Source organism: Corvus kubaryi, unplaced genomic scaffold (genome assembly GCF_017639235.1).
Source record: "Corvus kubaryi isolate FWS band 111438036 unplaced genomic scaffold, C.kubaryi_AGA036_p1.0 133, whole genome shotgun sequence".
NCBI lineage: Eukaryota > Metazoa > Chordata > Aves > Passeriformes > Corvidae > Corvus > Corvus kubaryi.
The window spans coordinates 34,713,829-34,726,679 of NW_024580667.1; the positions used below are offsets into that span (position 1 = coordinate 34,713,829).

Sequence of the window (12,851 nt, forward strand, 5' to 3'; positions counted from 1 at the left end):
AAACCTGGATATTTTATTACCTCAGCTCTTCTTATTTGCTTTACTTAAGGAATAGTGTTGTGTCTCCAGTTTTGATTAAACGTTGTTTGTAGTCCACTCTTCTAGCCTGCAGTGGAGAAGAAAATATGTTTTCAAAGACCAAATGTCAATAATAAGTTATTACATCTGATGTAGCAAAGCTGTAGCCCATGCTATCACCATCTTTTATTCCATACAGCTTCCTGATCTATTCCATTCAAAGATCTGCTTTCTTGAAGTCTCCTCAAAAGAAATTTCATGGGATTTTTGATCAAGACAATGCAGCAATCTTTGAGTCTCAAGACAGCGAAAAATATTCTTTTTCTTTTCTCTTTACAAAAATTGCAAGCAGTTTTTTTATCCTGTTCTATGGAATAAAGGGCTGGGAGTTAAAAGGATAACATTTGATAGAATACTTCTTTATTGGAAAGTGTCTGTGAATAACCCAAGGGGTGTTGGTTGAGATTTGACTGACCCACCAATCCTTGAAAATTGTATCTTGTGCCGAAGAGGGAATTGTTGTTCTTCATCTGCATTGAGAAAGAGCAGGTTGCCACAGATCTGTCCTGCATGGGGAATGGCTGTGTCTCCCGAGGACTGCATTGAGGAGGGCCTCAGGTCTGTGGGGCAGTGCTGTGTTACGTGCCCCGCAGCAGGGTGTGTGCCTGGGGCACAGCCCTGCAGAGTGCTGAGAGCTTCTCCGAATCACTGAGCTCTCAGACTCAGGAGGAAAATGAGTGAAGGGCCACATCTCTTTGTGACATCTCACAGGACTGGATCATGACTTTAATGCTGTTACTGTTCAGTAAACATCAACTTAAAAACATACTATGCACTGTTTTACATGGGTATGTCTCAAGCCTGACTCCTTTACAAATGGCCTTTTTCTCCTTTAGGTGCCCCTGTAGATCTAATTTGGGCCACATCCTTCTGTAAATCCACCTTAAATCCCATTAACTTCAGAGTGTGTCCCACATGAAACAGTAGGTTATTGTGAAAAATTACAGCTTTCTTTTTATTTTTCCAATACTTCTATTGCTGTTGTTTTACAGACTTTTTGTAGGCTGCTTAAGTCCCTGAAATTTTTTCAAAATTTAAGGGTGTAAGTTAATGCATCTACAACATTTCTTGTTTTCTGAGTACTACAATTTTTAAAGACATCATAGCAATAAGATCTTTGTTCCATAAAATACACTTACAATGTGTTTTTCTTAGTTCTTTACACATCTGATGTCTTAATAGGTTTTGCAAACTCTGTCACAGTCAGTGAGAAAGTAGTTTCCTTTCAATGACAGGGCATTGGCTTGTCATTTTAATGTTTTTGCCTCCACTTCTTTTTTGGGACTGATATTCAGACATATATCACCCTCTTGCAGCAGATAAATTTGTTCATTGCATGCCATTTAGCATTTTTCCTTAGGTGGACATTCTTTGGGTTTTGTGACAAAATGTCATTACAGAAAGAGATAGGAAACTTGGCATATCAGGAAATACATTTCAAAAGTAACATTTAGTTGTCTTTCAGTATACACCTGGCTAAGGTGTGAAGACCACAGCCACTGACTCTTTGGAGTTACAAGCTGTTGAGTTTTCAAACTTTCCAGAAATAATTTTGTTTAGGTGTACCCATCTATGAGAGGTAAATATGAAATATTGGCATTTATCCACATTACTTTAAAAACAAGAAGGAATAAACCTGCCCCCATTTCCAGAATTATTTTGTGTTAGGTTAGCATTCCCCTCCTACCAAAAATTTCACAGTGTCTATGAAAAGACTTTTTGAGAACTATGCAACCTACAGTTTACAGCTATTCAGATGTTAATACACCAGGTTCTTATGTGAGTAGGTTCTGTATTTAACACCATGTTAAACTAAAGACAGCAGGTTTGCTGAGTCTGGGATATTCTCAGTATGGAGACTAAATACACTTTCTTGGCTCTGCTCCTTCAAATATGTTTGCCTCTGCTTGTCAGGTAGGCCATGTAATAAAGCAAACTGGAATTATTTACTGTGCTATTGCACTGGGGATAAAAATGGCACAAATACGTGATTTCAGTAAATAATTATTCTTCGTCTGGATCCCTGTGCAAGGTGGTCAGGGTGGCTGGAGGCTGTCTTTTGCAGGGCGTGTCTGTAGGCTGTCCTTTGCCTCAGAAGATCCAGTCTCAGCTCCTTACCACAGGCTTGCAGGCACTGGGGAATTCCTGAGTTCTACTCTGGCTTCCCAGGATTATTTATGTATTTGGCTAGGTGTCTTCTCTCTTCTGGCTGGCTTCCCTACCCCCTAGGTTTTTATTTGATGTTTCCTCTTTCCTGCCTTCCTCCTGGCCTCATAACTCTTGCATTCCTGTCTCTGCCGCAATCCAGGGGTAGAGGATGTGGCCCCCACTCAGCCACTCTCCACTTACAAGGCTCCCCAGGAAAAGTTGTGCTGTACCTCTCAACCCTTCAACAGCTCTCAGCCCACCTCACTTAAAACTTCTCCCTTATCAGTCAGACTGTCTCTGAAAACAAATTCAAACTCCCAGTCCAGGGCAAATCAGGCTGCTGAAGCCTAACGAGGGGTGAGAGCTAAAGCACAGCATTTCTTACGCAGCTGTGAGGGGCTCCCTGCCCAATATTGGGCACCGGGTAGATTGTCTTTTGAATATAAGTGTTTAATTTTAAAGATTTCACCCCATGTGACCAGGCAACTAATCTGCTTGTGAAACCTACTCAGGAAGTAATAAGGTGCCTTTCTGGATCACACCAGGGTTGTCAGAACTATGCTACATTCAGAAACACAGCAGTCCGCTTGCCCTGCTCCCACTGCCAATGCTGCAGTCCAAAACCCATTGCCAGCTGGAGTGTGGTGCCATAAAACATTTGGCACCGAGTGCCGCATGATCCTTGAAGACACTGGTTCTTGGCAGGAAAGAAGCTCTTGCCTCCTTAGAAATTGCCCCAAGGGATGGATTTTCTTTATTCACCTCTTTTTTTTTTCTTTGCTTCCCCTCACTACCTCTTTCAGTAGGTTTTGTAGGTGGAATGTAAGTGTTTCAACACTTTTAAGGTACCATAAAGATGTTGATAAAATTTGTAAGGGAGAATAGTTGACCTCTCTAACAATAATATAGTCCAAGCTGCATTATGTTTCATTTATTATTTTGTAAATTATTTCCTTAAATTAACTTTTCTTTAAAACCTGCTATATATAAAGATGTGTCTTTTTTCTACAGAGGCTACACTGCTTTTACTTCCCATAAGCAATTCCACCTTTTCTTTATCCTTTTGTAATTGTTGAGAAGGAGGAAAAGTGATTAAGAAATAAAACATACAGTCAAATAGGAAATGTAATTTCATTCAGGTATAAGCAGAGTTAAGGAAGAGATATATGCCTCTTTCTCAGTCCTTATTCATGTGAATATCTGGGAAAATATACCCAAATGCTGCCATGTTCCCCGGTCTGCATTTGCTTTCCTAATAGATATGGGAAAAGTGTTAGACGGTTCTTGGAAGATCCAAATGATGACATTAGAAATAACGAAAAGCTGCAGTGAAATAATATCTTAGCACTGCAGCTGTGGAGTGGAAAAATACACAAACTATTGAAAAGCTGTACTGGAATCTCATTGTTCAAAACAGGGCTTTCTAGCAAAAGGTGCTACAGAGGACAAAAAGCTGTTTTTTATACTCAGAGTTGGTTAAAGTGAGTTTCCTAGGCTGATGTGCCTACAGATGATCCGAGACAAGTTTGTTCAGTAACATCAACTTCCATGGTGTGTTTGGAAAAAGTAAACAGCTTTTCCCTTAGCTGTAAAATAGCAGTTCAGGCTATTTCTTTAGAGGGAAAGGCAGATTTTTACCATCACATCCCAGTACCTATCTCTCATATTGCTACCCATGACAACTGCCAGGTGGTGTCTGTCATGGAAAAAAATACTCTTCAGCCTTCCTGATTTTTAGCAGCTGGTCTGCTTCTGGCTCCTGCTGCTGCTGCTGCTCTCCATCAGAGATTTCTCAGGCAGATTGGGAGTCAGGATTTAGTCCTGTTTATGGGTGAGGAAAACACGGAGCAATTTTAATTTCAGATTCATCCCAAAACAAAGTTAAGTTTAGTTTTAGGGTTTACTCACAGTCGTACTGAGAATTTATCAGTCCTGACCATCACTTTCTTAGAAAATAAGGATTAGAGAGAACATGGAGTTTAATTGCACTTTAAAACAGCAACATTGCAGCTCGAATCCTCAGTTGCAGTGCAATATGGAAAATTTATTAATTCCTCACAACTGGCCCGATGTTGCTGTCCTGAAGTCCCTAAACTGAGAAGGCAGAGTAGCCATCCCTCTAAATTGAAAGAGATGGCAAAGTCCCTCCTAGTTTGTCTTGGTCTGTATAACTGGTACGTAGTTTCAGATTAACAGAACTAATCTGGATATACGTACCTAATAGCCATGGTTATAAGGTAACATCACTACTGGTTTGTTAAGTTTTGTTTGGGTTTTTTTCCCCCTAAACAATAATTCATTTAATTTGCTATATAAGGAGCAGTCTATTTATTTTCCTGAAATTACTTATGCCACTGTGAAAAGTAATAGACTTTTTTTCTGAGCTCAGTCTCTAGACGGCTGAGAGCATACCTGAAAAATACCAGTGTTGCAGTGACAATGCTCTGTTTATTCAACGTTATGCACGTCTTGCCTGCCAAGATCAGAGGAGTTTCATGTCAAATTCTGGTAATGTGGTAAACTCTTTTCTCTCTAGTTTATGTTTCAGCAAAGAATTAAGCAGGATATGAACTTACAGACAGCTCAGAAAACAGATTGAAATGCTGGAGCAAGTTTGTAACTGTCCTTCATACTGTCTTTTGAGGTGGATATAGATCATGTAAATCTCGCTGCAATAATTCTAGAGGCTGGCTGATTCTTGAATGCTTAATCTTTTGACCTTTATGATGTATTAATGTTTTCAACGTATTAATCTAAACTTTTAAGGAGAAGGCGTCTCAAATTATGTGTGGAGAGAAAAAAAAGAAAGGAAAGAAATCTGGAACCAATAAACTTGTGGAGCTTGTAAATTCTTTCTTTCCAAGTTATTCATCCTAAAGAGGGTACAGGCCCTGCTTCTTAGAAACAAAAATGCAGACAGAGGAATGGGACACTTAATGAGCATAATATATCTGGAGGCTTCAGACTGATGGCAACCTGTGTTGAAGTATCTGCCTTTCCAATCAAATCCCTTAAATTTCTCTCCCAAAATGAAAGGTTCCTACTACAAAAAAGTCAAAATTAGTGGAAAATTAATCAAAACCTGACTGGAGGACACTGATCTTCAATGCAGGTTATGTCCATGTTAACTTTGCTGTGACTCTCATAGTTTGGGAGGTTTAGTCTATGTGGAAACCGTTTTTTTTCTGTTTTCTTTTTTTTTTTAACCATCGCCACTTCAAAAGTGGATGAAAGAACATTGCAAAAAAAAGACTTAGGAAAATCATTTAGGGGCAAAAGCCACAGAGAGGAAATTCAAAGCCACAGAATATTTTTTTGGGAAAACTGATCACATGAAAACAGGAAAGGAGATGATTAAATTGAAAATATTTGGCAGCCTTAAGTATAATAGATTCCAGTAATCATTTTCTGATGTGTTTACTGTATAAACTGCACATGAACAAGCTAAGTATATACAATATGTCAGATTTCAGGTGTGAGCCAGGTTATGTGTTCATTGCCTTACGATTCCCAGAAATGTGTGGTTTCTCATCAATGTTCCCAAAACCGTGTGGAATATGGAGACTGTAGGCTTGAGACTACAGACCTTAAAACCGGAATATTTCATCAATAAAGCAGGTAAGCTGCTGTCCTGTTCATCATTTCATGTCCTATGGGAAGTGTCATACAGCCATGAGGCCCCAGACTTCATATTGCAGTCTCTCCTTCAACCTCAAAGTGGTAGAGGGAGAAGATATCACTGCAATAAATCAGGAGGATTGTATTATCTGTCAGTTGTACCAAAGGTTGACAGTTGTTCTGCATGAGTTGGGCGTCTGGGTTATCTGCAGTGCTTACCCCTTAAAGCGCAGCAAGAAAGGCAATCGGTGAACCTGACGCTGCTTTTGCTCTCTGCTCATACCCCTGAGCATAGCTATAGCTGGTTCTGTAGCATCATAGCATTTCATTGATTTTAAAATAAATTTCTATAAATTACAATGGATTTTGTTTATCTTTGTTTATCTTAAAGACCATCAAAATTAAGATAACAGGAAGGAAATACTGAAAATCCTTAGAAATGTTGGAAGACAAAAGTGCTCAAACATATTCCCAAAGAATTTATACCTTTGAGGTTAACTGTCATTGAAAGGGGGAGATTTAACCCAACTCCATGGGTCCAGTGCCTTCACAGGGATAATCTGCGGATGTCAGAGGAGAAAGGCTCTATTATTTCATTAGAGGGGATCTCCATCTTTTAAGTGACGGATCACTTCCTGGGAGATGACTGAGTGCCTCTCCGGTATAGGTGGTTTTGGGTTTCCAGAGAGAAGCCCCACACAGCAAAACAGGCTCATGGCACTACATGCTTGGGAGCCCTGACTCTGTTTCTAAAGCTTCACAATTTTCCCATCAACTGTCACAGCACAGCAATTTATGTGGGATCAGAACAGTGAAATGTTGACAGATGAGTAGTGCTCATTATATCCTGCTAGTCAGGGGATACCCAAACCAGGTCACCCAAGAGGTCCCTGGAAAGTGGACAGGGAAGGGACTGAGCTCTGGCTACCAGCAGGACACAGCCAGGCACTGCCCCCATCTCCTTGTCAAGAAAAAGTTTAATGTTTTTCCAATTACAATTTCAAATTTACAAATGGTAAAATTAAATCAAAGTCTAAAGGATCTAGTCACAGTGTCACTGGCAACACAGATGTTTGGGTCCATTTTAAGCCCCATGACCAGGTGATACCATCTGTGATGGGAACAGGCAGGTTCCCCTCGCATCAAGAGTTCTTTAGAGTCCCCTACAATTTGAGTCCTAAGCCTGAGACTCTATCTCTACAGAAAAGAAAAGAAAGACAGATCACAGGGATGTTGACCTGCAAAGAGAGCACCAAGCTGTTTCGCGTGGAAGGGCCAAACCCCTGCCTGGCACTGGGACAGGGGTGTGCTTCAGAGCTCACCAGCCTGAGCTTGGCACAGCACTGAAGGGCCCCAGGCAGAGAGGGCTGGGACTTAGTTACCCCTATGCTCCTTCTCCCCAGGGCAGCACTTCATTTCAGCCCACAGGGAAAGCCCTTTTGGATCATGCAGGCCAATATACTAATGAGAACATTCTGACCCTATTGAGAAATGGGCAACCATGCTAATGCAGGAGGATATATCGAATATCATCACATACTATCATATCCATTGTCATAAACTTTAAATTCCAGTTATCTGTTCCTGTCAGACCAAACCAGCCCGAACTCACAGACCAACCCACTGATTGCAGACACAGTGCTATGTCTGTAAACATTTGGTTTTCTCTGAAACCAACTTGCACATCCCCTTCTATCTCCTCAAAAACCAACTCGTTCTGACCGTTGGTTATAAGGTGGAGTATGAGCACAAACTGCTTTCAATATCCATCACCAGTTTCCCACATTGGACTTTAATTCTCAAATTGTATGTTGGCAGTTGCAGTCAATAATAACTACAGAATTTTCTATTATATTAGCTGTAGCAATCTGAAACCTAATACCTCTGCAAATACAGAAAACATCATGAGTGTTATTAAAATAAATTATTTCTGAATGGAGCCCAGCAACTCTCCTCTAATTACTTTAAATTTCAGTGTATAGAAATTATGTTGAGTGACTAGTCAATTTATTTGCATGCTGGAAAAGCTCATGTTCTAGGCATGTGTTTATATGATAACAGCTTCAAACATATGCTTTTCATTTTTCCCAAATAGACAGATGATTTCTTTTTCTAGAGGCTCATGATAGATTTTCTGCTCATATGCTGCTGTTAGCACACATTTTTTTTCTTATTTATAGTTTTGTAGGAATGTACTGTTCTTGGAAGATGTTGGATTGACAGTCCTGCAAGATACTCCAACCTGCCCTGCTATTTTCCTTAATCCTGACCTGATGAAATCACCTCCTGGGGAGAGAAAGATGGTCACTCTTCATCCCCTGCTGGTACCTGGCTTCTTCACTGAAGACTGCTCACAAAACTAGCAAGCAAGACCACTTCTCGGGGTATGAAGTATGGTTTGGGCATCTACGTGGAGGAACTGGTTGAATATTGTTTTGTTTGCTAATCTGTTAATTCTATAGATGCAGAAGCCTAAAATCCAGTTTTCTTTGGCATACTAGGAATTAGAATATGTCTCAAATAATAGTTTTGCACAGAGTTTTATAAAATTCAGTATTTTATACAGATTTCTAAAATAGAGTACCAATGTCATTGTTTTATAGAAACGTTTCCATTTCACTAAGATCTATCCCCAAAAGAAAAAAAAAGTTGATTTTCTTCTTATTTGTTTAACTCCATGTCCCTTTCACAATGATCACAATCAAACATTCAATCATGCTAGATTTAAAACCATTGGGGGCCTTTTTTTTTGTTGAAGGAAAACTGCCTCACTGACATGTGTAAAACCAAACCACAGCTTGGGGCTAGAATTTGATGGGGTGAGTCTTCATAAAATTCAACCATAGGAAGACGCAGAAATACCTTCTGGAAATAAATAGTAATTGAGTGTTCTGTTCTTTGCTAGATTTTTAAAACTCAGTCCCTGAGACAGTGTGGCCCTTGCCTTGGTGGCAGTTCAAATCAGCTGAAATAAACCTGGAGGTTTCATTTTGTCTGGCTTGCCCAAGAGACAACTCTGATCCGTATGGAAACTGAATATAAAGCATGTAGGCATGCAGTGACAAAAGGTGCCTACGGGCAGCAAAGGGCAGGAAATCAGGATGGGTCAGCTGAGTAAACATCAAAGACTCTCAAATAACCAACAGAAAAGTAAATATTCTCAAGCAAATGGGATATGCCCATAACACCATTGAGATTTCATAGAAAACATTCTTTGAAAACAGTTCTGCTGGGGTGTTTCTATTTGTCTTTCCCATTCTAGAATATTGAATTAAAATGGTCTGTTTGCTCTTAAAGTTCGTAAGTTCTTGCTACTCAATCCCCACTGCAGCCTCTTGACACCTCAATTATCTCTCCAGCCACTCCTGATAGTACCACAGATGATGGCATTGCCCGTCTGGATATTTCTGATACACCCCACCATGGTACTTGCTTAGCAAAATACACACAGGTACAGAGGATAAAAGGTATTTATCTATGAAAGGACTGTGCAAGGTCTAGGAATTATTTAAAATCCACTTAAACCCCATGAGCGTAAGAAGTCATGCATTTAGGGATTATTATTGGAGAGTATTAAAGGAACATATTTCAAAGACAAACATCTCTACATGATTTCTTATTGCTTCATCTCCTGCAGAAATTAAGATGAAGGATTAACATACCCATTCATTTCAATGGTCAGACCCCTTACTTGGGCTAACCCAAGAACTTTTGCTGCTACATTCTCTCACATAGCTTCTGCTGTTCTCTGATAACAGCAAGACTGGTATGAGCTGTACATGATGTAATCACTGCTCATTAAAACCCATTGGCTGGGGGAGTTTTGTATGTTAGTGTCCTTCTGGCTTAGGTGGTAGTATTTCTGGTGTGCTGCACATGGGAGCTGATCATTTTGGCTGCACGACGAACCATCCTGACAGCCGATTTAGTCAGTTAATATCTGGCATGAGTAGTGGGATGAATGAATGCTGCTGGAGGCTAAATCTCCTTTCACAGCTGTAGCAGGAGGGAGTTGCCAAAAGCTCATGCCATAGCCTGTGATTTCAGGCTAAGGTATAACAACTTTCTGGAAGCACAGTGGGACAATAAAAGATGTGCTAAATATACAAGTCCATGGAAGGCAAATAAAACATATGAGATTTCTTTTTGCTGGTAGTGGTGGTTGGTTGGTTTTGCTTGGGAAGCAAGAACCTGACCTTGAAGCTGGTTTTTTGCACCTCCATGTGTGCCTTCTGCTTGTTATTCTCTTTGCTGGAAAGAAAACATTGCCACTGTATAGACAAAGGAAATGGGGGGGTTTTTCTCATGTAACTGTTCCAGTGCCAGGTACCATTACATTCTGGATTACCTTTTGTGCTGTGGAGCATCTTTTTTCAATCTTATTCGTGTCTCCAAGCAGGTGTGGGTTTCCATGGGTGTTTGAGGGCAGGTAGGGCCAGCAAGCTGGGCTGCCACAGTGTCTGCTGAGCTGGCGGTGGAGGAGCCCATACACCGTGTGGGATGCTCCCGCATGGGTGCCCTTAGAAAGCATTGAAACCGTAAGATAAAGGGCATTAGTGTGAAAGGGCTCGTGAATGTGGATGTATCCCAACAAAACAAGAAATACTGTAACGAAGGCTGGTTCTTCTCTTCTCCCGCTGCTTCATAGGGATGCTATCAATGGTCTAGTTTCCCTAGTCCTGGAAACTCCAGGCACCGGCACGGCCTCTCAACTTGCCGGTGCCTGGGAGCGGGGCTGAGCCTCGACAGCCGCCACCACTGCCACATCCGCGCCGCTTCTCGGCGTGGTGTGTGCAAACGCCGCCCACACACACCCCGAGCCGGGGGACACCGCGCCGGCCCCGCAGAGCCCGCCCCGACCCTCCCGGAGACTTCTTGCCCGCTGCTTCTTCCGAAGGCGCGTACGGGACCCCGCCCGGCGGTGCCGGGAGAGCCAGGCGCCCCCAGGAGCTCCCAGCACCGCGGGTACTGCGGAGGGGGCCCCGGGGAATGCCAGGAACAGGGGGGGAGCCTCAGCCCTGTTTGTTCATGTCTCTCCTGCTGCAAGAGCTGGAGGGGGCGAGGGGCCGGGATTAACTGTGGGAGGTTGCTCGGAGGCTCCGGAGCCCGGCAGGCACATTTCACGAAGTGAGGGCACAGCGTGTGCGTGTGCCCCGCGTGTGCCTCCCGAGAGCTGACGCTGGGGCGTTCCACGAGGACTTCGCCCCTCGTTGCCTAAGTCGCCCCGGAGGAGGGGCAGCCTCCCCAAAAACCCGAGAGCGCCTTACATACCTAGTGCGGAGGACGTTTAAAGGTCGCCACGAAATGCCGAAGTGCCAAGATGACGGGCACGGGGAAACGCGACCCGAAACCCTCCGGTGCACCGGAGCGGACTCAGGGACCCATCACTCGGTGGCCCCGCGGGTGGGAGTCCAGCGTTTCGCCCGGCAGTGAAATTCAGGGCAGCAGGATGCACGGCCCGAGTGGGGCGGAGGCATCCCGCTGTTACCGCCGCGGGAGAAGCGGGAGGAGTTCGGGCGGTCCCGCTGTAGAGCCTAGGCGCTCTGGGGGAGCTCTTCCCGTGCCTGCGGGACTGCATGTCGTCGGGCTCGGGGATCGAAGCCTGGAAGCGCCAGGACGCACAACCCCTTTGTATTCTTTCGAGGGGAGCCTCTTTCAGTGCTTCCCCAGGGGGGACAAACCGGCCAAAAAAAAAAAAATTAAGCTCCTCGTCGCGTTGCAAAACTGCGTTCATCGGGTTTTGGGGCAAAAGCTGTCTCTGACTCTTACGTTCATTCCCCCTAACGCTGCGGAAACAGGGACCTTTCAGGCGGGCGGGAGCACCCCTAGCACACACCCCAAAGGACTTGCCAGTGAAAACCCCCTCAGCTGCGAGAGCACCTCCTGAACCCGTGTTCCCCTGGCCTCGGTGAAACGTCGATCCTTTTTAATTACACGCAACTACCCGTTTTTGTTAAAACCCCGCCGAGAAGGGTTAGGTTCCTACTGCTCGGGAAGCAGACGGCGTGTGTTGGCCGCTGAGCATCGGACCCTCCGACCAGGGCGGGGCAGTCGATAAGTGGCACCCCTGCGGTCTCTGTAGGCATGAAGAACCTTGACATGGAGAGACGTGGGGCTGTTGCGCCAGTTTGTTACAAATCCATTAAAGGAAAGGCTCAGGGGGCAGGATCTGGACCCCTCTCCGGGACCAACAGTCCACCTGCTGTAGACACCCCAAATACCTCCGGGCACCCGCGCGGCTGCTGTGCAGAAAGCGGAGAGAGGAATGCAGGGGCCGACCCCCGACGGGAGGGCAGGGGAGGGACTCACGGGGGTGTGAGGCCGGGTGGGCCGCTGCCCCAGGCAACTACGACGCACGTCCCGTCAGGGATCGCAGCGACGTTGCCCTCTGAGCTGGGGGGCGCGGGTGGAGGGGAAACCCCGCGGGGGGAACCACGCTAGCAAACACCTCCGTGAGACTCCGGCAGCCTCCGCGGGCGGAACGGGCCATCCGTGGATACCTGCGCTGTCTTTGCCAAGTCCCAAAACTTCATTTAAGAGCTGGAAACGAGAAACTCGTCTCCCATTCTTTTATTTTTTTTGGGGGGGGAGGGGAGAGGTGGGAGGTTGGGGAGGAGGCTTGGTGGCCACAGCCGTCAGCCTTAGCGGGTGTCGTTTGTCCCAGACGGGAAAGCCCCCACGCCCCGCTGCTGCCCGTTCCGGCGCTGCGCCCCCACGGTGCGCGCAGCGAGAGCGCAGGTAGAGAGAGGAAAGCGGCCGCGGCCACGGGAGCGAGGGTCGGAGAGCGCTTGGGCAGGTGCGGACAGTGCGGATGGCGAGGGCCCCGGAACGGCAGCAGCGATACCTGCGGCACGGGAGGGCTCTTCAGCGGGGAAAGCCCCTGCCTCTCCTCTTTGCTCTTGGGCGTACGTCGGGCCACGACGGCAAGCGGCCACAGAGTCCTTGGCCCGGCGAGCGAGCCTGAGGTCGCGGGGGACTTGCCGTGGCCCCGCTTGGCAAGGGCTGGT

At 44.9% G+C, this 12,851-nt stretch overlaps 1 long non-coding RNA gene across 1 annotated transcript; it reads right to left on the minus strand.

Annotated features, from left to right (window-relative positions):
- Positions 1-12,376, minus strand: LOC121671393. The gene is made up of 3 exons (XR_006018504.1): positions 11,116-12,376; positions 10,193-10,363; positions 1-106 (listed from the first exon to the last, which is right to left on the minus strand). It is a non-coding gene; the product is annotated as an uncharacterized LOC121671393 (long non-coding RNA).
- Between the last annotated feature and the right edge of the window lie 475 nt (positions 12,377-12,851).